A 24,136-nucleotide genomic window follows, 5' to 3' on the forward strand; every position below is an offset into this window, starting at 1 on the left:
GGACCTACCTACCTGCCCCTGAGTTCACACCAGCCACAATGACTCCTCAGTGGCCTTCCACGTGCCATGCTTCGTCTCACGTGAGGACATTTGCCTGCACTGCTGTGTGTGGAATGCACCTCCTCGGGGTTCTGGCCTGTCCCCCAGCACATGTGGAGGTATGTGGGTGCCCTTTTACAGCTGTCCCAGTGATGGGGTGCTGTTGGCATTTAGCACTACAGTGCACAGGACAATCCCACAGCATTCTCTCTTCTAAAATGCCAACCTGGCCCCTGCTGGGGACACAGCTAGACCTTCCCATGGCTGGGTCATTAGGCATCTGCTCCCATGCCATACCGACTGTCCTCATCTGATTCCAGTTGTCACCATTTTCTTGAGAGTACTTCTTATAACCTGAAGTCATTTATCTTGTCATTATCTATCTCTGCCCCACAATATCAGGTCCTTGAGGGCTTATCTCAGGGTCTATCTGCAACAATGCTTTAATATACAGTGTGTCCGTCAAGTCATGGTGCACTTTTGACTGGTCACAAGAAAGCAACAAAAGACAATAGAAATGTGAAATCACCAAATAAAAGGAAAACCCAGTTTCTGTAGGATGATGTGGCAGCATGTGCACATGCACAGATGATGTAACACCGTGTATACAGCGGAGCAGCCCACGGCCATGCCAGTTGAGATGTGGATGGTACAGAGGAAAGTTCAGTGTGTTCTGTGGCTTGCTAAATTCAAATCCATGACCAAAATGCAACGTGAATATCAGCGCGTTTATAACGAAGCGCCACCACATAGGAATAACATTACTCGGTGGGATAAGCAGTTGAAGGAAACCGGCAGTTTGGTGGAGAAACCCCGTTCTGGTAGGCCATCAGTCAGTGACGAGTCTGTAGAGGCTATACGGGATAGCTACCTAAGGAGCCCTAAAAAATCTGTGTGTGAGCCCACATAGAACTGCACTGAATAGGTATGAAACTGGGAGAGTTTTCCTTTTATTTGGTGCAGATTTCACACTTCTATCATTTTTTGTTGCTTTCCTGTGACCGGTCAAAAGTGCACCATGACTTTACGGACACACTGTATAATGGGCTTAGAGTGACTGAGTAAATACATGAATGAACATTTTTTTCTGAGGTTATAATATGTCTTAATTCCCAAAGAAAAATAAACACAATGTACAAATATAATGTAGGATATATATATTTAGTAAAATTCATTTTCTACTAACAGCTTTTAATTGTTAATCTTCTGGAAAAAATTTTACATCCAGAGTCAAAATGAAGTTTACAGAGCCCCACGTTCAGTGATTCCAAATGAACATGTGGTTCTTTTGAATTCTGTGACAAGACACAGATCAGCTACTTAAGCGTCCATAAAAGGAAAAACGTCTGAAAGAGGATACTAGCGTGCACTGACTGAAGCCCCTCGCTCACCTGCTCTCCCAGCTCACCCACTTTTTCTTGTAGAAGCATTTCCATGTTCTTCAAAATCATTTCCACCTCTTCTATTCGCTCTTCTGTGTCTTTAAGCTGTTTTTTATGTTCTTCCTGCCACAAAGAAGGTTACAGACAGTATTTTACTTTCTTTTGGGGGTGTGTGTGGGAGGAGGAGAGATAGTGAGGCAGACTCCTGCATGCGCCCCAACCAGGGTCCACCTGGCAACCCTGTCTGAGGCCGATGCTTGAGTACTGAGCTTAGCTTAGTACCTGAGCTGACACACTTGGAACAACTGAGCCATCATCATCAGTGCCTGGGGCTACCCTCTTGCCAATTGAGCCACTGGCTTCGGGAGGGCAAGAAGAGAAGGAGGAGAGGGAGGGGGAGAGAAGAAGACTGTCGCTTCTCCTGTGTGCACTGACTGGGAATCGAACCTGGGATATCCATATGCCCAGCCAAAGCTCTACCACTCAGCCACTGGCCAGGGCTATATTTTACATTTTGAAAAGAGTCATCTCAGGCTTATCTAAAGTGGAAATTAGCTAAAATTTGCAAATTTAATAGTAAGCATAGATAACCTTTCATCTGTATAGAGTAAATTTTAAAATATCACATGCCACAGCCTGACCAGGCAGTGGCGCAGTGGATGGAGCATTGGACTGGGATGCAGAGGACCCAAGTTCGAGACCCCGAGGTCGCCAGCTTGAGCGCAGGCTCATCTGGTTTGAGCAAAAGCCCACCAGCTTGAACCTAAGGTCGCTGGCTCCAGCAAGGGGTTACTCGGTCTGCTGAAGGCCCGCGGTCAAGGCACATATGAGAAAGCAATCAATGAACAACTAAGGTGTTGCAACGCGCAATGAAAAACTTAATGATTGATGCTTCTCATCTCTCTCCGTTCCTGTCTGTCTGTCCCTATCCCTCTCTCTGACTCACTCTCTGTCTCTGTAAAAAATAAATAAATATAATAAATAAATTGTTAAAAAAAATTATAAAATATCACATACCAGAAAACTCATTTCTTTGTAGTTGAAGAAGCCATGGCCAGATAGCTCAGTTGGTCAGAGCATCGTCTGGATACACAAAGGTTGCCAGTCTCTTTATCGGGGCACATACAGACACAGATCAGTGTTTCTGTCGCTCCCTCTATCTAAAATCAATTTTAAAAAATTAAAAAAGCCCTGGCCAGATTGCTCGGTTGACTAGAGCATCGTCCAGACGCACAGAGGTTGCTGGTTCAATCCCTGCTCAGGGCACATACTGGAACAGGTTGACGTTCCTGTCTGTCTCTCTCCTTTCTCTCAAATCAATAAATAACAACAACAAAAAAAAAAAAAACCCAAAACCAAACAAACAAAAAAAGAATGACCAGGCTGCTTTGTCCTAAAAATGTAATCATATATGACTCCAAAGTGAGTTCCCCCAAATGCATTACTAAGTATTTCCAAAGATTTTCTGATTTTCTTTGTTTTTGTCAATAACCTGTCATAATTTATTTCTAGCTTAACATTTTTGCATAATACTGAAAGATTATTCTTTGTAAGAACATACACTTTACAGACACTAAATTTTGCCCATCTTGCAAGTCTTTCTCTAACTTTTCCTCCTGAAGGCACCCAGTGCCCTCTGGCTCCAGATCTCCACAGCCGCCGGCCCTGGACTTTTCCCCATGAACTGCATTGTGACATTTCAGGACTGAATTGTTTTCTCAAGCTTTCAGCTTAAACACTTACACAGGGTTCACCCAGACAGTTCAAACACTTTAAAAGAGCTTCCTCCTTGAGGCCTTACAATCATGCTTTGAGGTGGGTCCCACAGGTGTCTGAATTTTACAGATGAGGAAATGGACCAGAGTTGAAGGAACTGGCTGACTGTCACTCAGATGGGAGGTGGGGAGCCAGGACCCCAATCCCTGCAGTCTGTGCTCTGAGCCATTGTGTCCTGCTGCCCTTTAAGGCAGTGCCCCTCCTTCCGCCTCTAGATGCCTAGTGCAGCACCTGGCACACAGCAGCCTCCCAAGTCTATGCCGTTCCCTTGCTGACTTCTTGTTCCACTGCCCTCCTCCTCGCTCCCTCTGATAAATATTCTTAAACATGCCTAGTACATACCCACCTCAGGGTCCTTGCACATGCTGTTCCTGCTGCCTAGAGTCCTCTTTCCCAGGGGGTATGGCTTGTTGCCTCAACAACTTCAGGCACTGGCTCAAGAACCACCTTCACTGGCTATCCTATTTAAAATTGCAAAGACCCCATTCCAGAGCACTTATCACATTCTGACATTATCCACATTATTTATTTTCTGTTTTCATTTCTTGGCTCCTTACCCTCTCTAAAATAGAGGCTCCAGAAGGGCACAGATTGTTGCCTTGTGTCGTTTCTGTATCTCCAATACCTAGATCAGTGTGTCCCCAGTGAGTAACTTCTGCAGTCCTCTGTACCTTTGGGTGGGTTTTTTTTTCCAGTCTATATTATGGTTTGAAAACTCTTTAAATTGGGCACATCATTTGGAAATGGAGTTTTCATGAAAAACTGTTTCTGGTTTTTCTTTGAAATCCAGAGAATTGGAATGGTGAGGCTTGTGTTCCTGCAGAGGCTGTACAGGCGGGACCAGCACCCATCGTCTCACTCACAGACTGTCCATCACCACCTTTCAGGCCCTGTTAGCATTTAGTATGTGGCCCCTAATGTTTAGCTAGGGGCCTTCTGCAGATACATACAGCCCCCAAGGACACACTGCATCTGGGAGGAACTATGGGCCCCAGGCTGAAGAGACCTTCCAGATTAGCTCACTCTGCTCTTTGACGAGGTGGGACACCATCCCCAAGAGGCTTACCACCCCTACCTGACCCTTCCTGAGCATCTGTTAAGAGTCCCTCATTATTCACAGTGAGAATCAGGGTCCCACATCACCCTCTTTCAGGCCCTGTTAGCATGAGGCCCTGTACAACCAGTCCTTAGGGAGTTAGAGCAGCTGTTGAGCTGTCTTTCCCTTGGCAATGGGGCAGCTTTGGCTGAGAGATCAGCAACCCATCCTCGCCTTCCCATCACCATCAGCTGGAACCTCAGGCCCTTGTCTCCGAGCTTCATGGTTGTGCTTCCAGTCCCCCTTCCTCCTCCTGGAGGCTGCACTCCAGGCAGAGCTGCTGAGCTGCCCACTGTTCCCATTCCAGCAGCTGCTGCAGCTCAGCCATGCGGCCCAGAGGCAGACTCTGTTCCACTCGCCTCTGCAGCTGGTGGACCTGCAGGTGCTGGCCAGGACTGTCAACTCTCAGCCTCACGCTGGCTCCACGCAGCTGTACCAGGAAAATGCCACGGCAGCTTTGGTGTGACTGCTGAGAGCTACACGGTCACTGACAATCATGGAAGACTGTGTTTAAGGACTTCCTACAACTACCAGGGCAGGTTACACATCTTCTCTGTGGTCCCTGCACCTGCAGCAAAACGCAGGACTTACAAAGAACCTATTCGTTGGAATTCTGACAGCAAAACTCCCATGTAGCCAGAGCTTCTGCACAGTGAGTGTCAGAATGACGAGGGTGAGCTGTCACTTTGGATCTGTGGGAGGATCACGGTACATTCTATCCAGTTTTACCCTCCAGCATACCTCACTGGAGTCTGGTTATTGCTGGATATGGTCATTTTCCTTTAAGTGGAGTTCACAGTCTTGAGACCTCAGTGAAGCCAGGGTCACAGAGGGCAATCAACACAGTGAATGCAGAAGGGAACATGACAGCAGGTGTGGAATGAAGCCCCCAGCCACCGAGGACAGCACAGAACTCTTGGAGTTACACTGATTATGATTGAACTGCACATCACGTGGCCAGTATTTTTCTAGGCAATCGGGAGGTCAGATCCAAACACCATTTATTTCACTCTGACTCTGGGGGCTTCATCTAGAATACAGAGCATTTCCTTGGCCCCTGGAAGAACTGGCCAATCAGCCCTCACACAGCTCTGAGGCTCCATCAAATGTCATTCTTAGAAGGACATTTCAGATCTTGCTCCCTGGCATATGTCATCAGTTTGGATCAATCTTTTTTTTTTTTGGTCACACTTAGGCCAGGTCTCAAGCCACATGGTCAAAGAGAAAAGGAAGGTGCCCGCTTCAGCCCACAAGGGCAGGAGCGAGGCTGTGAACCTCCAGCCCAGATTCCTTTCAACAGTCACTGTGTCAACTCACATCTCAGGGGCCACGTCATCACTAACATACCTGCTCTCTAGGACAGGGGTCATCCTGAGATGCACCTGCACATGAACAGCTTCCAGAAGGGCAGCTGCCATGCTCTTTTGGGAGAGAAAGAGAAGGAAGAACCAGTGCTCAGGCACCTCTGCCCAAAATTGCTTCCTCTCGAGTCTCCTGCTTCAGACGGTCATTCTCCAGTCACCCCATCCAGAGCCCGAGCCCCGTCCCAGGCCCCATGACTCCAAGTGTCAGAGTGCCCACGCATCCCAACAGCACTTCTACTCTGTCACCTTCTACAGACACCGTGCTCTGAACCCTGGTGCCTGACAGCAACCTTTTCTGCAGGGAAGCTGCCGCGGGCTCAGCACGGGCGTCCCTGCAGCCCGCTTTGCAACCCTCTATGGGCAATGAGCCCATAAGCATCCACAAACTGAATTCTCACCAGTCCGTTCCATCTCCCTCTTCATAGAAGAGAGATGCAGATGGAGCTGGCCCAGCTCCAGAGGCCACAGGCCGCCCTTCGTGCTCCTCTGAGCCTTCCCACTGCCAGGTGGGGGCTGTGCTGTCCCCCTCTGAGAGGCAGGCTCTGAGCCCTGTTTGTGAATCCAGGCTAGACTAACACAATGTTGGATTTGGTCACCAGGCTTATAAAATAAAACAGAAAACAGTGCTAGCACCTCCCATGGCATCATTCAAGCTGCTCTCCTGCTAGTGCGTGTCCAACCTACTTGGCTCTGTGACCCCTCAGAGCTTCCTCAGCAGCACCCACAGAGGCACCAGTGACAACACTGGCTCCCTCCCATGTATCCGCACCCACCCTCACCACAGCTCACTCAAAGGAGCCTTAACTGGTCTTAGATGCCTCTACTTCCCTCCTCTGGACTTTCATCAGTGTGGCTTGGGGGTGGGGAGTCTAAATCACAAAGAAGCAAAAACCAGCTCATGTTGCAGCGGGATTACTTATACGAGGTATCTTCTGCGGGTGACACTGGTTGACTCCTTAGCCTCAAAGAGTTCAATCTGGCTGGTTGGCTCAGTGGTAGAGCATTGTCCCAGCATATGGAGGTCCTGGGTTGGATTCCCAGTCAGGGCACACAAGAGAAACAACCATCTGCTTTTCCACCCCTCCCACTTCTCTCTCTCTCTCTCTCTCTTCCCCACCCACAGCCATGTCTCAATTGGTTTGAGTACATCTGCCGTGGGCTCCATGGAGCCTCTGCCTCAGGTTAAGCTAAAAATAGCTCAGTTGTGAGCATGGCCTTAGGTGGGCAGAGCATCGGGCCTGTATGGGGGTTGCAGGGTAGATCCCAGTCAGGGCACATACAGTAGTCTGTCTCTCTATCTCCTCTCCTCTCACTTGAAAAAGAAAAACAAATGGGAACCCCCAAATACAGAGGCACCTCTGGGAAAGCACTTGTTTGCAGTAGGAAAGCTAACAGCCTAAAGGAGCCCCCAACAAACCTGGAGGGTCCCACACCCAGACTCACCTGTCTGCAACATCAAGCATCTTGCCCTCAACCAGGTGACCATGGCCAAGTCCATCTCTGGGGCCAAAAGCCAGTAGGGGGCCCTGCAAAGAGTTTCAGCAGAGCGAGGCAATTGCCACACTCAAGTGCAGTTGATCCTGGGACAGGTCAGATGGGTTAAAGACCCCTTCCCTGCTGTGCTGGGAGTGGGTAGCTTCTTCCATGGCCCCTCTTCCCTCCCTATAGCTCCCTGGCCCTCCAAGTGCACACCACATCTGAGTATCTTTAAAAAAGAAAAACATGCTTCCAGCGAAGTCCACAGTGCTCAGGTAAAAGTCCCGTACATAGAATCATGAAGTCAAAGGGTACTGACACTCTGGAGGCTCTGATACATATTTTGCCAAACTGTCCTCCAGAAAGGTTTACCAATTTACTCTTACCATCACAATTCCTTTCTGCTGTCTTTCCAGAAACTTGGGATTTACAAAAGCTGCTGAAGTCCACGTATTTTCCAGGTGTTTGCTGTTAAGCCCCTCACTTCAACTGTAGAGCAGTGCCTACTTTTGCCACGTCAGGGCTGCTCCTGAGGTGTTTTCGGCCGCTCCTCTATGTGCCCGCCCCTCTCTGCCCCACTACCCTCCCTGGCCTCTGCTCACCTGCAGCTCCTCCCGGTGGCCAGCCTCCTCCAGTCTCTGTGTTCACAGCTGAATGGTGATGCAGTTTTTCTCCATTTGGGACTGCTGCGTAGAGGCCTCTTCTCCCAGCTGAAGGACCCTGTGGTTGAGCTGAAACAATTGATCCTTGCATTTCTGACTCTAGAGCAAATGGATTGAAACAAATGAGTTTTTTTTCTTTTGTTTTTTAGTGGGGGTGGGGGGGGGACCGACAGACAGGAAGAAATGAGAAGCACCAACTTATAGTTGCGGCACCTTAGTTGTTCATTGATTACTTTCTCATATGTGCTTTGACTGGGGGTTGAGGTGGGAGTTCCAGCCAAGCCAGTGACCCCTTGCTCAAGCTAGCAACCTTGGGCTTCAAGCCAATGAAGTTTGGGCTCAAGCCAGCAACCATAGGGTCATGTCTATGATCCCACGCTCAAGCCAGCAACTTTCGGGTTTTGAAACTGGGTCCTCAGCATCCCAGGCCAATGCTCTATTCACTGTGCCACTGCCTGGTCAGGTGAAAGGTATTTTTTTTTTTAAGATTTTATTTATTCATTATAGAGAGGGGAGAGAGAGAGAGAGAGAAGGGGGGAGGAGCAGAAAGCATCAACTCCCATATGTGCCTTGACCAGGCAAGCCCAGGGTTTTGAACCGGCAACCTCAGCGTTTCCAGGTTGACGCTTTATCCACTGCGCCACCACAGGTCAGGCGAAAGGTATGTTTTTTAAAACAGCAGCTCAATTCAGATCATTTCAATGGTTTTAAACCAGGGATTGTTTCCCAGGGGACATTTCCAATGTCTTGAGACATTTTTGGTGACCACAGCTGGGGAAGGGAGAACGAGAGCTACTGGAAGCTGGTGGATGAGATACTCAGCGCCCTCCAATACACAGAGTGATCTGGCCCAAACAGCAATAATGCAACATAGGAAACCCTGATCTACCCCCCCCCCCACCAATAAGATGCATCTGGCCAACCAGAGGGGGTTATATGCCATAAAGATCCAAATCGCTGTTCTGAAAACCTTTCATAAGTTTCTCATTTCTTCCACAGTTATTTCTAACATTATTTTAAGCAATTTAAAGGAAAAAAAACACCTGCCTGGCCTGTGGTGGCACAGTGGATAGAGCTTCGACCTGGAATGCTGAGGTTCCTGTTTGAAACCCTGGGCTTGCCCAGTCATGGCACATACAACAAGCGATCAATGAACAATGCAAGCGAAGCAACTATGAGTTGATATTTCACACACCTCACCCCTTTCTCATCTCTCTCTCTGTAAAATCAATAAATAAAATCTTTAAAAAAAATTAAAAACCCTAATTAAATTTGAGATATATAAATATCTTTGAAATCCCCTTTAATCTTTGTCATTAAACACCTAAATGTAGCTTTCTGTAGGGTATAAGCATTGGTTCAATTGTATATTTTGCTTTTCCTAAAAACCCACCACCTGCAGACCGTGGGTGCCAAACAAACGCTAACTGGTGGATGAGCAAGCGCACTAGGAGTTGAAACAACTAGGAAGTTGGCCCTACAGTCTTTCACCATGGACATTCCAGTTAGTCTACTATTTTCCACGCATGTCTTATTCTAAGCCGCCTATTTGCTTATTTGCTTTTTCCCACAAAAGTCAGTGCTTGAGGCCTTGTGTCAGCAGCTCCCCAGTGTTCTCAGAGTGGCACCCTGAGCCAGCTCCAGCACTCTTGGTAATGTGCACACCTCACTCCCAAGGGCTGCAAACAACCACATTCATGTTTTTGAGGGTTTGATAAGCACACACGGGAACCTAGAAGTTGTTGATTATTCAAGCTTAGTGAGCGCACTAATTTATCTTGACAGTTTCTCATTCTCTTCTCTGTAAATTGTCACTTTGTACTTTCCTGAGGATTAAGAGGTGTTTCCACATAAGTTCATGGCAGTTGCATCTGGTATAAAGCTCATTGTGTTTATAACATTTTATTGGAAATAGTTTCTTCTTTAAGATTTTATTGATTTGAGAGAGAGAGCCTGACCTGTGGTGGCGCAGTGGATGGAGCGTCGACCTGGAAATGCTGAGGTTGCCGGTTCAAAACCCTGGGCTTGCCTGGTCAAGGCACATATGGGAGTTGATGCTTCCTGCTCCTCCCCCCTTCTCTCTCTCTCTCTCTCTCTCTCTCTCTTTCTCTGTCCCCTCTCTATAATGAATAAATAAAATCTTAAAAAAAAAAAAAAAAAAGAGAGAGAGAGAGAGAGAAAGAACAGCATGGGGTAGACAGAGGAGAGGAAGGGGAAGCATCAATTTGTAGTTGCTTCTCTTATGTGCCTTGACTGGGCAAGCCCAGGACCTCAAACCAGTGACTTCAGCATTCCAGGTCGATGCCTTATCCACTGAGCCACCACAGGTCAGACGGGAAAGTTTCTGGGTTTGTTTTTTTTTTCAGTTACAGGTTACATTCAATATTAAATTGTATTAGTTTCAGTTGTATGGCTTAGTGGCTAGATAATATATACTCCTCACAAAAATTAGGGGATATTGCAAAAGGAATATGAAGCAATAAAATTTCCCCTAATTTTTATGAGCAGTATATTTTACAAAGTGTTCCTCCTGATATATCCAGGACTCACCTGGCACCATAGGTATTATATTATTGATTACATTCCTTATACTGTACTTCACACCCCCCTGACTGTTTTGTAATACCAATTTATACTTCTTAATCCGTTCACTGGCTCTAGCCCGTTGGCTCAGAGGTAGAGCGTCGGTCCAGCATTTGGAAATCCTGGGTTCAATTCCTGGTCAGGGCACACAAGAGAAGCAACCATCTACTTCTCCATCCCTTCCCCACCCCTCATCTCCTCCTGCGGCCATGGCTCAAATGAGCAAGCTGGCCCCAGCACTGAGGATGGCTCCATTACCTTGCCTCAGGTGCTAGAGTGGCTCCTTTGCCGAGCAACAGCCCCAGATAGGGGTTAGGTTACTGGGTGGATCCCAGTCAGGGTACATGCAGGAGTCTGTCTCTTTGCCTCCTTGCCTCCTACTTGATTTAAAAAAAGAAAAATTTTTTTCAGCTATTTCACTCAAGTCGCCCAACTCAAATCCCTTCTGGTAACTCATCTGCCCTCTATGACGCTGTCTTTTGTTTGTTCATTTATATTGTTAGATTCCACATACTAGTGAAATCTTGTAGTATTTGTCTACTCTGACTTTTTCACTTAGCATAATACCTTTTAGGTCTGTCCATCTGTTGCAAATGATAAGATTTCATTTCTTTTTTATGGATAAGTAATATTTTATTGTATATGTGTAGCACATTTTTTTATCCACCCATCTACTGATGGGCATATGGGTTGCTTCCTTATTTATTATAAATAATGCTGCAATGAACATAAAGGTGCATGTATTCTTTCAGTTTAGTGTTTTGAATTTCTTTAGGTATATACCCATATGCGGAATTCCTGGGTCATTAGATAGTTTAATATTTTGAGGATTCACCACACTGTTTTCCATAGTGGCTGAAACCAATCTACATTTGCACCAACAATGCACAAGGGTTCCCTTTTCTCCACATCCTTGCCAACAATTGTTTGATTTTTTGATTATCGCCCTGACAGGTCTGAGGTAATAATATCTCATTATGATCTTAATTTGCATTTCTATGATGATTAGTAACACTGAGCATCTTTTCATCTGTTTATTGGTCATTTGTATTTCCTATTGGAAGAAGAGTATATTCAGGTTCTCTGCTTATTTTTAAATTCAACTGTTTAATTTCTTGGTGTTGATTGTATGAGTTCTTTATAAATTTTGGATATTAACACCTTATGGGATGTATCATTAGCAAATCTGTTCTCTCATTCAATATGTTTCTTTGCATTTTGTTGATGGTTTCCTTTGCTGTGCAGAAAACTTTTAGTTTGCTGTAGTCCCATTTATTTTCATTTGTTTCCTTTACCCAAGGAAATAAAATCACAAAAAAAATGTTAATAGACATGTCAGAGATTTTACTGGCCATATTTTCTTCCGGATTTTCTTGGTTTCAAGCACTACATTTAAACATCTAATCTATTTTGACATCATTCTTATGTGTGGTGTTAAAACGTGGTTTACTTTCACTTTTTGCATGTATATAATTTTCAGAACACTATTAATTGAATAGACTGTCTTTACCCCATTGTTTGTTCTTGCTTCCTTTATCAAACAAATATTTACTGAACGTATAGGCATGGGATGATTTCTGGGCTCTCTAATTTGTTGCATTGATCCATATGTCTATTTTATGCCAGCACTATGCTTTTTTGATTACTATAACCTGTAGTATAGTTTGATGTCAGGTAGTGTGGTATCTCCAACTTTGTTTCTCTTTCTCAAGATTGTTGTGGCTATTTGGGGTCTTTTGTGGATTACTTCTCCTAGTTCTGTAACATTACCCATTGTTAGTATTTTGATAGGAATTGTATTGAATCTACAGATTTCTTTGGGTAGTGTGGACATTTTAATGATGTTAGTTCTTTCTATCCATGAGCATGCTTTATGCTTCCATTTATTTGTATCTTTTTCACTTTCTTTCTTCAGTGTCTTATAATTTTTTAAGTGCATGTCTTTTACCTTCTTGGTTAAATTTACTCCTGGGTACCTTCTTTATTTACTGCAATTATAAATGGAAATGTCATAGTTTCACTTTCTGATAGTTCATCATTGGTATATAAAAGTAAAACCAGTATCTGAATATTTATTTTGTATCTTGTTACTTTACCAAATGTATTTATCAGTTCTAGTAGTTTTTTGGTAGAATGTTTAGGGCCCTCTATATACAATATCATATCATCTGCAAATAATGAATTTTACTTCTTCCATCCAATTTGAATGCCTTTTATTTCTTTTTCTTGTCTGATTGCTGTAACTAGGAATTCCAGTACTATGTTGTGTAAAAGAGGTGATAGTTGACATCCCTATCTTCTTCCTGATATAAAGGTAAACACTTTTAGCTTTTCCCTGTTGAGTATGTTACCTGTGGATTTGCATATATGGCCTTTATTATGTTGAGGCATGTTCTCCCCTCTATTCCCACTTTGCTGCATTTTTATCAAAAATGGGTGCTGGGTTTTGCCAAATGCATTTTCTTCATCTATTGGGATGATCATATGATTTTTATCATTTATTTTATTTCTGTGGTATTTCACATTAATTGATTTGCAAATATTGCAACAAACTTGCACTCTAGGAAAATTCCCACCTGATATAATCTTTTTTATATTTTAATGACGTTTTTTGAGATCATGATAATTTCAACTATCTCTGACTTGTATTCTTTTTTTTTTTTTTTTACAGAGATAGAGAGACAGACAGAGAGAGGGACAGATAGGAGCAGACAGAGAGAAAGAGAGAGAGATGAGAAGCATTAATTCTTCATTGTGGTACCTTAGTTGTTCATTGATTGCTTTCTCATATGTGCCTTGACCAGGGGGCTACAGCACAGCAAGTGGCCCCTTACTCAAGCCAGTGAACTTGGGCTCAAGCCAGTGACCTTGGGTTCAAGCCAGTGACCTTTGGGCTCAAATCAGTGACCATGCAATCAGGTCTATGACCCCACACTCAAGCCAGTGACCCTGCACTCAAGCTGGTTAGCCCATGCTCAAGCCAGTGACCTTGGGGTTTCAAACCTGGGTCCTCTGCATCCTCATCTGATGCTCTATCCACTGTACCACCACCTGACACATCAATTCTTTGGGTGTCATTTATACTATACATGAGCTCATAGAATAGTTTTCCCTATATTTAACTTATAAGTGAATAAACAGATGTAAACGGTCAAGACTCTAAAAGCCCCTGGGTTTGAAAATTTCCTTGAGTGAATGAGTTCAACTTCAGCTGGAAACAGTCAAGGCACATATGAGAAAGCAATCAATGAACTATTTCACTCAGTCACCCAACTCAAATACCTTCTGGTAACTCATCTGCCCTCTATGACGCTGTCTTTTGTTTGTTCATTTATATTGTTAGATTCCACATACTAGTGAATCTTGTAGTATTTGTCTACTCTGACTTTTTCACTTAGCGTAATACCTTTTAGGTCTGTCCATCTGTTACAAATGATAAGATTTCATTTCTTTTTTATGGATGAGTAATATTTCATTGTATATGTGTAGCACATATTTTTATCCACCCATCTACTGATGGGCGTATGGATTGCTTCCTTATTTATTATAAATAATGCTGCAATTAACATAAAGGTGCATGTATTCTTGAATTTCTTTAGGTATATACCCATATGTGGAATTCCTGGGTCGTTAAATGGTTCCATTTTTAATATTTTGAGGATTCACCACACTGTTTTCCATAGTGGTTGAAACCAATCTACATTTGCACCAACAGTTGCACTAATGTGCCACAATGAAGAATTAATGCTTCTCATCTCCCTTCCTGTCTGTCCCTATCTGTCCTTCTCTCTCTCTCTCTCTCTCTCTCTCACACACACACACACACACACACACAAACACATACACAAAGGAATTTCTGAGCAATTAGAGAAATATGGATAGGTCTGAATACTGGTCATGATTAAGTTCCTTAAGTGTGATAGCAATACTGTGGCTAGGTAGAAGATGCACTCACTTTTTAAGAGACACCTGCTAAAATATTTTGGAGCAGAGTATTATTATATCTGTTACTTACTCTCAAATGGTTCAGAAAACACATACATGGACAGAAGTACAAAAGCAGATATAAACAAATAACTGAAGCACATATTACAGTGAACAACTGTAAAATTAAGGTTGTTGTGTGTGGCTGGTCAGTTTATTATCATTTCAACTTTTCTGTGTCTTTACAGTTTTACATTAACAAAAAGTTGAGGGAAAGCAAGCAAGTGGATGCCTCTAATCCATTTACAAATGTGTCCTGGAGATAAGCTGGAATGGGGTAGGGTCAGGCAGCTATCTGAGCCCAGGAAATCTTCAAATAGGTCATTTATACAAAATGCTGGTCCTCAGGCAAACGTAGAGTCTGAAGATTCATTTTAAATCAATCCCTGAATTATTCTCCTAATGGAGGAGGCCCAAGCAAGGTTACCACACATGCGTGGAAGCAAACACCCAAATCTGGGAGCCAAGACAAGCCACTCACCACAAGCAGTCTGAGGCAGTCTCTGTGGCAGGAACCTCATCAGTGCATGGGAAGAGGGGGGCCAGGAGAGAAAAGCTGGGGGACTTATCTCGGGGATGGAGCAGGGATTTAAGAAGCTGAAGGTAACAAAAACACTCCTAGAACTAATTAGTAAGCTCAGCAATGGGCAGGATACAAGACCAAGAGATGAAAATGCATTGTACGTCCACGTCCCAACAGTGAACATGCAGAAACCAAAATTCAAAACAGTACTATGTGGGGTTTCTGGTCTGGCACGTAAAGAGCTTGAAAATCATTATTCCCATCTCCTAACAAGAAAGAAAGCGGAATAAACTGAAAACCAACAATGCTTCTTCGCTCCATCAGAGAATTGAGGTCACAGGGAAAACCAGCACCCTGAAAACTGGAGACCCAGACAAAGAGAACTGCTGTTTACCGGGAGCAGATGGCTGGAGCCTGAAACAGGAGGGGACGCTGGTGCTGGAAGAGTCAGTGCTGGGGCTGTGCCTGAACTGGCTTGAGTCAAAAAGTCATAGGAGGCCAGGCTCAGGGGAGCCCCCACTTTCCCAAACCTCAGAAACCCTTACAATTAAGATCAGAGAAAAACGCCCTCTAGCTTCTAACAAGTATAATAAAGTGACTGCTACTGACTTTATTATGTCCCCCCAAAATTCATATTGAAGACCTAATCCCCAATGTATTATATTTGGAGATAGGACTTTTAGGAGGTAATTAAAGTTAAATGAGCTCAAAGGATGGGGTTCTAATCTGATAGTGCTATGACCTGATAAGAAGGAAAAGAAGAGACAGCCTCTCCCTCTGTGTGCACGCGCTGAGGGACGGTCATGTGCAGACAGTGAGGACAGACGTCTGCAAGCCAAGGGGAGAGTTCTCACCAGGAGCCAAATCAGCCAGCACGCTCATCTGGGACTTCTGGCCTCCAGAACTGTGAGGCAATAAATCTCTGTTGCTTAAGCCCCCAGTCTGTGGTGTTTTATATCCTAGCAGACTGCTACAGTGACCATTTTGAAGTACATTCACAGCACTCTGTTCTTCTCTGGCTCTCAGAGGAAACCACTTTCCCAGAGTGGAACCAACATAGGAGAAAGGGATACGCAGTGGCCAGAATAAAAGAGCAACACCAGCAACTGCTGACAAGGATATGGAGAAACTGTATCACCAGCAATTTCCACATTGCTGGTGGAATGTAAGTTGTTACAACCACTCTGGATAACAGTTTGGCAGTTTCTCATAGAACTTAACATGGAACTACCACACATACATAGCTCAGCAACTTCACTGTTGGGCACTTATCCCACTGAAATAGAAACTTACCATTTTACAAAATCCTGCACAGGAATATTCATAGCGGCATTATTTGTGATGGCCCAAAACTGAAATCAGCCCAGCTATCCATTAAAAGGTGAGTGTTAAAACAAACTGTGGGACATCAATACCTTCGAATGCTATTCAGCAATAGAAAGAAGCTACGCCACTTGGATGACTCTCTAGGGTTATATGTGTGCACAACCAGTCCCAAAGGTTATATTCTGTATTATTCCTTTTATATAACACTTTGAAATCACACAGTTTCAGAAGTGAAGGAAATATTATTGGTTGTCAGGGGTTGGGGTGGGAGTAGGGCGCAGGAAGGAGGTGGGTGTGGTTATAAAAGAACAACATGAAAGGTCCTTGTGGTGTCAAGGACCCTTCAGTATCTTGACTGTGGCAGTGAATATATGAACCTACACAGGGAATAAAATTGTGTGAAACTTACACACAAACACACGCATGATTACACAAGTATAACTGGTGAAATCTGAATAAGATCCATGCATTGTATCCATGTCAATAGCTTGGTTGTGTTATTTGTAACAGGCTAATTTGTGTCCTCCCCAAATTCACATATTGAAGCCCAAACCCCCAATACCTCAGAATATAACAGTATTGAGAGACAGGGTCTTTAAAAGAGGTGATTAAGGTAAAATAAAGTCATATGAGGGGCTGTAATCCAATATGATGTGTCCTAGTAGAAAGAGATTAGGAGAAAGACACAAACCAGGGAAGACCATGTGAGGACATAAGGAGAAGACAGCTGTCTACAAGTCATTAATAATGATGATAACATTATAACCCATTGAATAAAACAGGAAATCTATGATAACACTATAGTGAGGTAACTGAATAAATAAATAGAGAGAAGAGAAAGCTCTTACACTAAAATACCAATTAATAAATACAAAAGGAATAGTGGAGTTAGTCACCAACTGGCTACCATCATAGAAATCATAGTAATAACTGACTCCACCAAAAAACAAAAGATGCTGAAGTAAGTGGGAGTTTGATGAAGAACAGAACATTTACATAATATCAAAGTATCCACCCATATGATGAGAAGAATAACTTTACTGTGGAGTAGCCTGGCCAACACCGCTAACCAGGAATCACTAGTAATGGGGCCAATCACTGTATCCAACTGCATGAAATGAGAACACAATACCAGTTTTTTATATTTCTGCCAAAGATGCATTATCTCAATCTAATTACAAGAAAACATCAAACTTGAGGAACTTCCTACAAAATATCTGCTTGTTATCTTTGGAAGTGCCAAGGCCCACGGTGGGTGAAGCATCAACCTGGAATGCTGAGGTTCCTGCTCCTCTCCCTTCTCTCTCTCTCTCTCCTTCCCTGCCTCCTTCTCTTCCTCTCTAAAATGAATAAAGTCTTTTTAAAAAGTGCCAAGGTCCTAAAGCCCCAGGGCAGACTGAAAGAGCCTGAAGGCCAAGCACGATTCTGCCCGGGTGGGAGGGCTGGCAGAGCTGACGGGTAGGAGTAAGGCAGGGACCCGCACCACATTCATTTCCTGATTTTGAGGGATGAGGGGTTGACGGGTCACAACTCACACTCAAATCTTTCAGAAAAAAGTTCTCTATTTCCTTCTGGTACATTTGAAATGACTTCAAAATAAAAAGGAAAAAAGGAGGCTGTGGCAGCAGCATCATGCCAGGTGTGGATACTTGACCTGTTTGCTGAGCTCGTCCATTTCAGAGCAGGCCTTCTCCTTGTCTCTCTTTAAAGCCTCCATTTCCTTTCTGTTGAAGAAGCAAAATTAACATATCACTTTGGGCAGCCAGTTTCTTTTTTCCCAGTCATCACCCTGTGTAACTGCAGCCTTGGATGTGTAGCCACACAACACTATCACACCTGCTCCTGGTACCCTGCAACCACTCTGCCTGTTCTACGCTATTCCAGCTGTGGCTGCTGACCCAATGCAGATCCCAGTCCTCAGAACCAGAGGACACTGCCACGGTTACAGAACGTCCTTCACGACATTCCTCAATTCACCCATTAATTCCTCTTCAGCACAGCCTGAGACTACTCACTACCAGCAGCATAAAGGCCAAAGTGGCCTGACATTCAAGAAGTTCTTGTCCAAGGGGTGCTGGCAGCGAACGGAAAAAAGTGGTTTCTAGATTGAAAAAACTTTTAGATTTCAGAACTGCTATAATGTAATAGCAATCACTTACTGACCACCTGCTCCAGATTTCACATTTTAATTAATCATCACAGCAATTGTATTAAATCAGCACCACATTCTCAGCATTTTAGAGCTGAGCTAATCTTTAATTTCAGAGTTGAAAAGGAGGCAACCACCTGTCGTTGGATAAAATAGAGCAATTGTGAGAGCAGAACTCCACTGACAGGTTTTCTGTGTTCCGCTCACCCCCAACACTCTCTCCAGCCTCCGTGCTCAGGTCTTCGCCCCTCTTCCCCTCCCCACCTCCCCACCCTGACTCTGACTCACTCAAGTCAATAGGCCAGAAACAAATCTTGGAGGAAAAGTACAGCTGAAACCATTATCAAGACATGAATGAACAGGATTTACATGCCCAGAAAGGCATCATGGGCACCACTCACCCCTACAAAAGTACTTTCTGCCTCCCCCAGCCCTTAGCATAACGTGGAGTGTTCTGTAGGGGTGAAAAGTGTGTGCACATGGACTTCAGAGAGATGCGGGTCTGTGCTGGAGCTGCGCACTGTGGTGGTGACTTCCTATCACGCATGCACTTTCTACCTCAAACTTCTGAGACCAGGCACTCAGGAATGAAGGTGGCTGCCAACATTTGCAAGGAGGTCTGAATCCTTTCAGCATGTCCAGGCTGGTCAGAGGTCAGCACTGCTCACCAACTTAGGGTATTCTGGAATGCGGGGTTGATCTGTGAACACATCCCATTTTCTACAGCAATAATACCTTCTAAGCTTTTTCTACAAAGGGTGAAATGTGTGATAGGCTGTCAGTTCTGCGTGGAACCACTGAGACAGGGCCCGTACCTCTGTGTATCATTTGTTCTTTCTGTAGATTCGAGCTCTTGCTGAATCCTCCCCAGCTCTTTTTTCAACACCGTGTTTTCTTCAGAAAGCCTATTCAACTCAATTCTGCATGAAAAATAAAAAGAGAAAGAAGAGTGGAAACTCCAGCCACTAGGACCATATGCAGTCCACATAAGGCTGGTCTAGAAGTTGGAAGTCACAGCAATCCTGCAGTCTACATTTCATTTCCCCTTCCCTAGAGCTTCCTCTTCCTTTTTCTCTATCCAGTGTTAACACCATATGGGTTGCATCTCCCTAGAAATAAGCCACAGAAAACAGAGCTTTCTAAGCTTCTAAAATGATCACACAATTAACAAGTTACTAATGTATTTGGTACCTTGGTTCCATTTACTTTGTGTTTATAGCTGACCTGTTTCTGCATCTTATAACCTCTAACTGAAATGTGTCCATGGTTGGTAGCAATGCACAATGTTAGTGTGAGTCCTTAGGTCAGTGGTTCTCAAAGTGTGCCAGGGCGCACTGCTGCACCATAGAAAATTTCCAGGTGCTCCCTATGGTCTTCCAGAGAAATATATGCCTGTTGGGGACCAAAAAGCCAACAGGGATTTTGGAGTTTAGATTTTTGGGGGACAGAGGTGTGGGGAATTGGCCGTAAGCTGACAGTCTGCCCAACCCTCCAACTCACTTGCCTGATTAGGTTGCAGAAGGCTGTTAAGCTGTGGTGCTGGATTGTTTATACTACCCCCATGTTCCCCGGAAAGACTGGAGGCAAGTTTCTTCTATCCTTTGTTTGGTGTAAAGTTAAGATGATATGTATGGTGGGGGTTTTCTGCACTTGGTAAAAATTCCTGGGTTGCCTTGGAAACATGATCAAAGATCTCATTGAATTACTAATAGCCCACTTTGCCCTATAAATAAAGCAAGATGCAGTTTTGGGGCATGCTTTATTCTTGCCAGCAGCAATTACAGGGCCCTCTCAACCTCGTATTTTCTTAATTAGGCATATTTTCTTAATTCCACACCTTTCCCACTTGGGACCTGGAATTACTAGCTGCGCTGGTTCACAGTATGTACCCAGATATAAAAACAAATATAGTTACTCTATTATACCATTTCATTATGAAAATATTGCTCTTTTTGTTAACACATCATTATTATATTTATTATTAACACATCATTATATTATTTTTAGATAAATACACCCAAATAAAATGGATAGATTTCTCAAAAAAGAAGCATGATATTGAAGAATTCAATTCTGGAAGTGAGCAAATGTTAAGTGTAAATAAAATAGGACTTGAAAGCTGATGGGCAGAATTTAATTTATAGCATTTTCCATCACTTCACATTGAACAATACAATTGGATTAGAAACCCATTTATTAAGAGACCTGAAGATGGCAGCAGAGTAGGCAGATGCACAGACTCCCAGCTCACACCACTGAACTGGATTACAAACTAATTTAGGAACAATCAGCGTGAAAACCCAACTCTGAACTATAAGAATAGCTCTCAAAAACCAAGGAGAAAAGAAGAAGCCACAACAAACCTAGTAGGGAGCACCTGAATCTCTCCTGCTTATGGGAATGGGTGTGAGGTTGAGGCTGAGAGCCCAGAAGGGCTCTCACTCCAAAGAAAAGAGCAGAAAATACTGCTCACAGCCACTTGTCTGGCGACCAGGGAACGAGGTGTGTTGAAAGGGCCGGCTTGTCTACCAAAAAGAAAGGGGAGAGAGAGAGACAGATGGTGAGGGGCAGAGGAATGCAGGGGACAACCTGAGAAGCTGACTCATCCAGTGCTGGAGGCGGCCATAGCTGGGGGAGGGGCTGATCCTTCCACAAAACAAAAGAATAAAGTGCTTCCGGGTCACAGATCTCCAGACATCTCTCCAGCTTCAATCAGCACAACAAGACACAGCTGAAAACAAGAAGTGGGGAGGAGGGGCAGTAACTTAGGTCTCCATGGAGATCTGAGATATACCTCCCCCTACTGAAGCTGAGAAAACACCCTGCCCCCAGAGAGACAAACTGGAAGAAGAGGACTTCAGAGTCTCAGGTTACACCCACTGCATTCCTGGATACAGTTTCAAATAAGCCCCCTGCTGAGATCAGTAAACAAGACTATCACCTGTTAAGAAAACAAACAAATCAAGACTTCAAAGTAGTCCAAAGCTGAAAGTGGATTACAAATAATAGCTGATGCCAACCCAAGAAGACCTAGAAATAACACAATTGAAAACTGGAGGCAGACAACACTAAGGCTAGACTCAACCAGCTCTACAAACAAAACACCCAAACACACAGACATAATGAGAAGACAGAGAAGTGCAATCCAAATGAAACCACAAGAGAAACTTCCAGGATATGAACTGAGTGATATGGAAATAACCAAACTTCCGGATGCGGAGTTCAAAATAATGATTGTAAGGATGCTTAGGGATCTTAGAACAACAATGGATGGTCATTACGAACACCTAAATAAAGAAATAGTAAATATAAAAAAGGATATTGAAATATTAAAAAAGAATCAGTCGGAGATGGCAAATACAATATCAGAAATGAAGACCACAATGAAAGGAATTAAAAACAGGATGGATGGAGCTGAGGATGGAATCAGCGATTTGGAGGACAACTGGAATGAAGGCATGAAAGCAGAGTAAAAAAAAGAAAAAAGACTCAAAAAGTCCGAGGAAACTTTTAGAGAGCTCTGTGACAACATGAAGAGAAATAACGTCCACATCATAGCGGTTCCTAAAGAAGAAGAGAAAGAACAAGGGATAGAGACTTTGTTCAATCATATCATAGCTGAAAACTTCCCTAAATTAATGCAGGAGAAACTCTCACAAGTTCAAGAAGCACAGAGAACTCCATCAAAGAGAAACCCAAAGAAACCTACACTAAGACACATCATAATTAAAATACCAAAGCTAAGCAATAAAGAGAAAATATTAAAAGCTGCTAGAGAAAAAAAGGCTATCACCCACAAAGGAGCCCCCATAAGGATGACATCAGACTTCTCAACAGAAACACTTGAGACCAGAAGGGAATGGCAAGAAATATTCAAAGTAATGCAGAACAAGAACCTACAACCAAGACTACTTTATCCAGCAAGGCTATCATTTAAAATTGAAGGCGAAATAAAAAGCTTCCAGGACAAAAAAAAAAAAAAAAAGAAACAACTCAAGGAATTCATTACAACCAAACCAATGCTGCAGGAAATGTTAAGGGGCCTGTTGTAAACAGATCAAAGTGGGAAAAGAATATAGCAAAAAAGAAATACAGCTTTAAAGAATAAAATGGCAATAAAGAAGTACATATCAATAATAACCTTAAATGTAAATGGATTAAATGATCCAATCAAAAGACACAGGGTAGCTGCATGGATAAGAAAACAGGACCCGTACATATGCTGTCTACAAGAGACACACCTTAAAACAAAATATGCACATAGACTGAAGGTAAAAGTATGGAAAAAAACATTTCATGCAAATGGAAATGAAAAAAAAAAAGCTGGGGTAGCAATACTTATATCAGACAAAATGGACTTTAAAACAAAGAATATAGTAAGAGATAAAGAAGGCCATAATGATAAAGGGAGCAATCTAACAGGAAGATATAACTATTATAAATATCTACGTACCTAATATAGGAGCACCTAAATATATAAAGCAGACGTTGATGGATATAAAGGGCGAGATCAACAGCAATACTATAATAGTAGGGGATTTCAATACCCCACTAACATCACTAGATAGATCCTCAAGAAAGAAAATTAACAAAGAAACAGCAGACTTAAAGGACACACTAGATCAACTAGATTTAATAGATATCTTCAGAACCTTTCACCCTAAAGCAGCAGAATATACATTCTTTTCAAGTGCTCATGATACATTCTCTAGGATAGACCACATGTTAGGGCACAAAAGTGGTCTCAACAAATTTAAGAAGATTGAAATCATATCAAGCACTTTCTCTAATCACAATAGCATGAAACTAGAAATTAGCCACAACAGAAAAACTAAAAAATTCTCAAACAAATGGAAACTAAATAGCAGGTTGTTAAATAACAAATGGATTTACGCAATGCAGGGGAGGCCGGCAGGCGGGGTGGCTCGGGTAGGAGGGACCTTCGGAGATGCCGGACGGCGGAGAAGCAGGGTCCGCGTTGTCACCGCCGCCTCTCCGTGGTGGTCGTGATGCTCCCCGCTCACGGATCCCCGCCCCTGGGAGCCCCTGGGCCCGAATCAGGCGCTGCAGAACAGGTGAGGCAGCCTTCCCGGCGCGGCTGCGGCCCCGGGGTGGAGACAGTCGACTGTGCCGCTGGGTGGCGCGACGGGGGCGAGCTCCTCGGCGCCTGTAGTCTTTCTTCCGCGCGCCAACGCCTCCCAGCGCCCGGCTGCGCGGCCCATCCGGCGTCCAGGGCGGTCAGTGCCGTGAGTCCGGGCGGCAGATGCTCTCTCCCCAAGCCCCGGGCGGCGAAGCCCTGCAGTCTTGCTGTCACGCCCCCTCCCCGCTCCGGTGACCACGCTGGATTTTCTCTGACACGTCGTGTGGGCGGATCGGGCTCCCACTGGGGAGGGACCTGAGCAGGGAGAAGGGATGCAGCGCCGAATGCCCGGTGGTTCTTGCCCGGCGCCTTATCGGACCACTCACACATTCAGCTTTGTTTTGCTTTGCTGTGATTTTACTAAATTTCATGCTTTAGATTTCTCTGGGGGGGGTGGGGTAACTGAGCGATCAACTCAGTATGGGAGCAGTAGACTTGAGTAGTGTGTGAACACCTTTTAAAGGAACAGTTCTCTTATTCTCGAGACTATGTCCCAGACCCCCGGTAGTTGAACACTGGCGCAGAACATTTTCAAAGACATTTAACACTATTAGGGAAGGAAAGAGATGTCTTACAGTTCAGCAGCTTCCGTGCTAGAAGATAACCTGGAAGTTGTTAAAGAATTCTGAATCCCTA

At 43.9% G+C, this 24,136-nt stretch overlaps 1 long non-coding RNA gene across 3 annotated transcripts; it reads right to left on the reverse strand.

Moving 5' to 3' along the window:
• Positions 1-1,196: 1,196 nt before the first annotated feature.
• LOC136405774 (uncharacterized) lies at positions 1,197-23,599 on the reverse strand. 3 transcript variants are annotated; one of them, XR_010751569.1, is made up of 6 exons: positions 23,254-23,599; positions 19,176-19,280; positions 17,866-17,935; positions 10,637-10,755; positions 7,736-7,894; positions 1,197-1,544 (listed from the first exon to the last, which is right to left on the reverse strand). It is a non-coding gene; the product is annotated as an uncharacterized lncRNA (long non-coding RNA). The 3 variants fall into 3 exon arrangements; XR_010751568.1 differs by having other exon boundaries at positions 10,637-10,758; XR_010751570.1 differs by lacking the exon at positions 10,637-10,755.
• Positions 23,600-24,136: the final 537 nt, after the last annotated feature.

This window comes from Saccopteryx leptura, chromosome 5 (genome assembly GCF_036850995.1).
Source record: "Saccopteryx leptura isolate mSacLep1 chromosome 5, mSacLep1_pri_phased_curated, whole genome shotgun sequence".
In the NCBI taxonomy this organism is placed as follows: domain Eukaryota; kingdom Metazoa; phylum Chordata; class Mammalia; order Chiroptera; family Emballonuridae; genus Saccopteryx; species Saccopteryx leptura.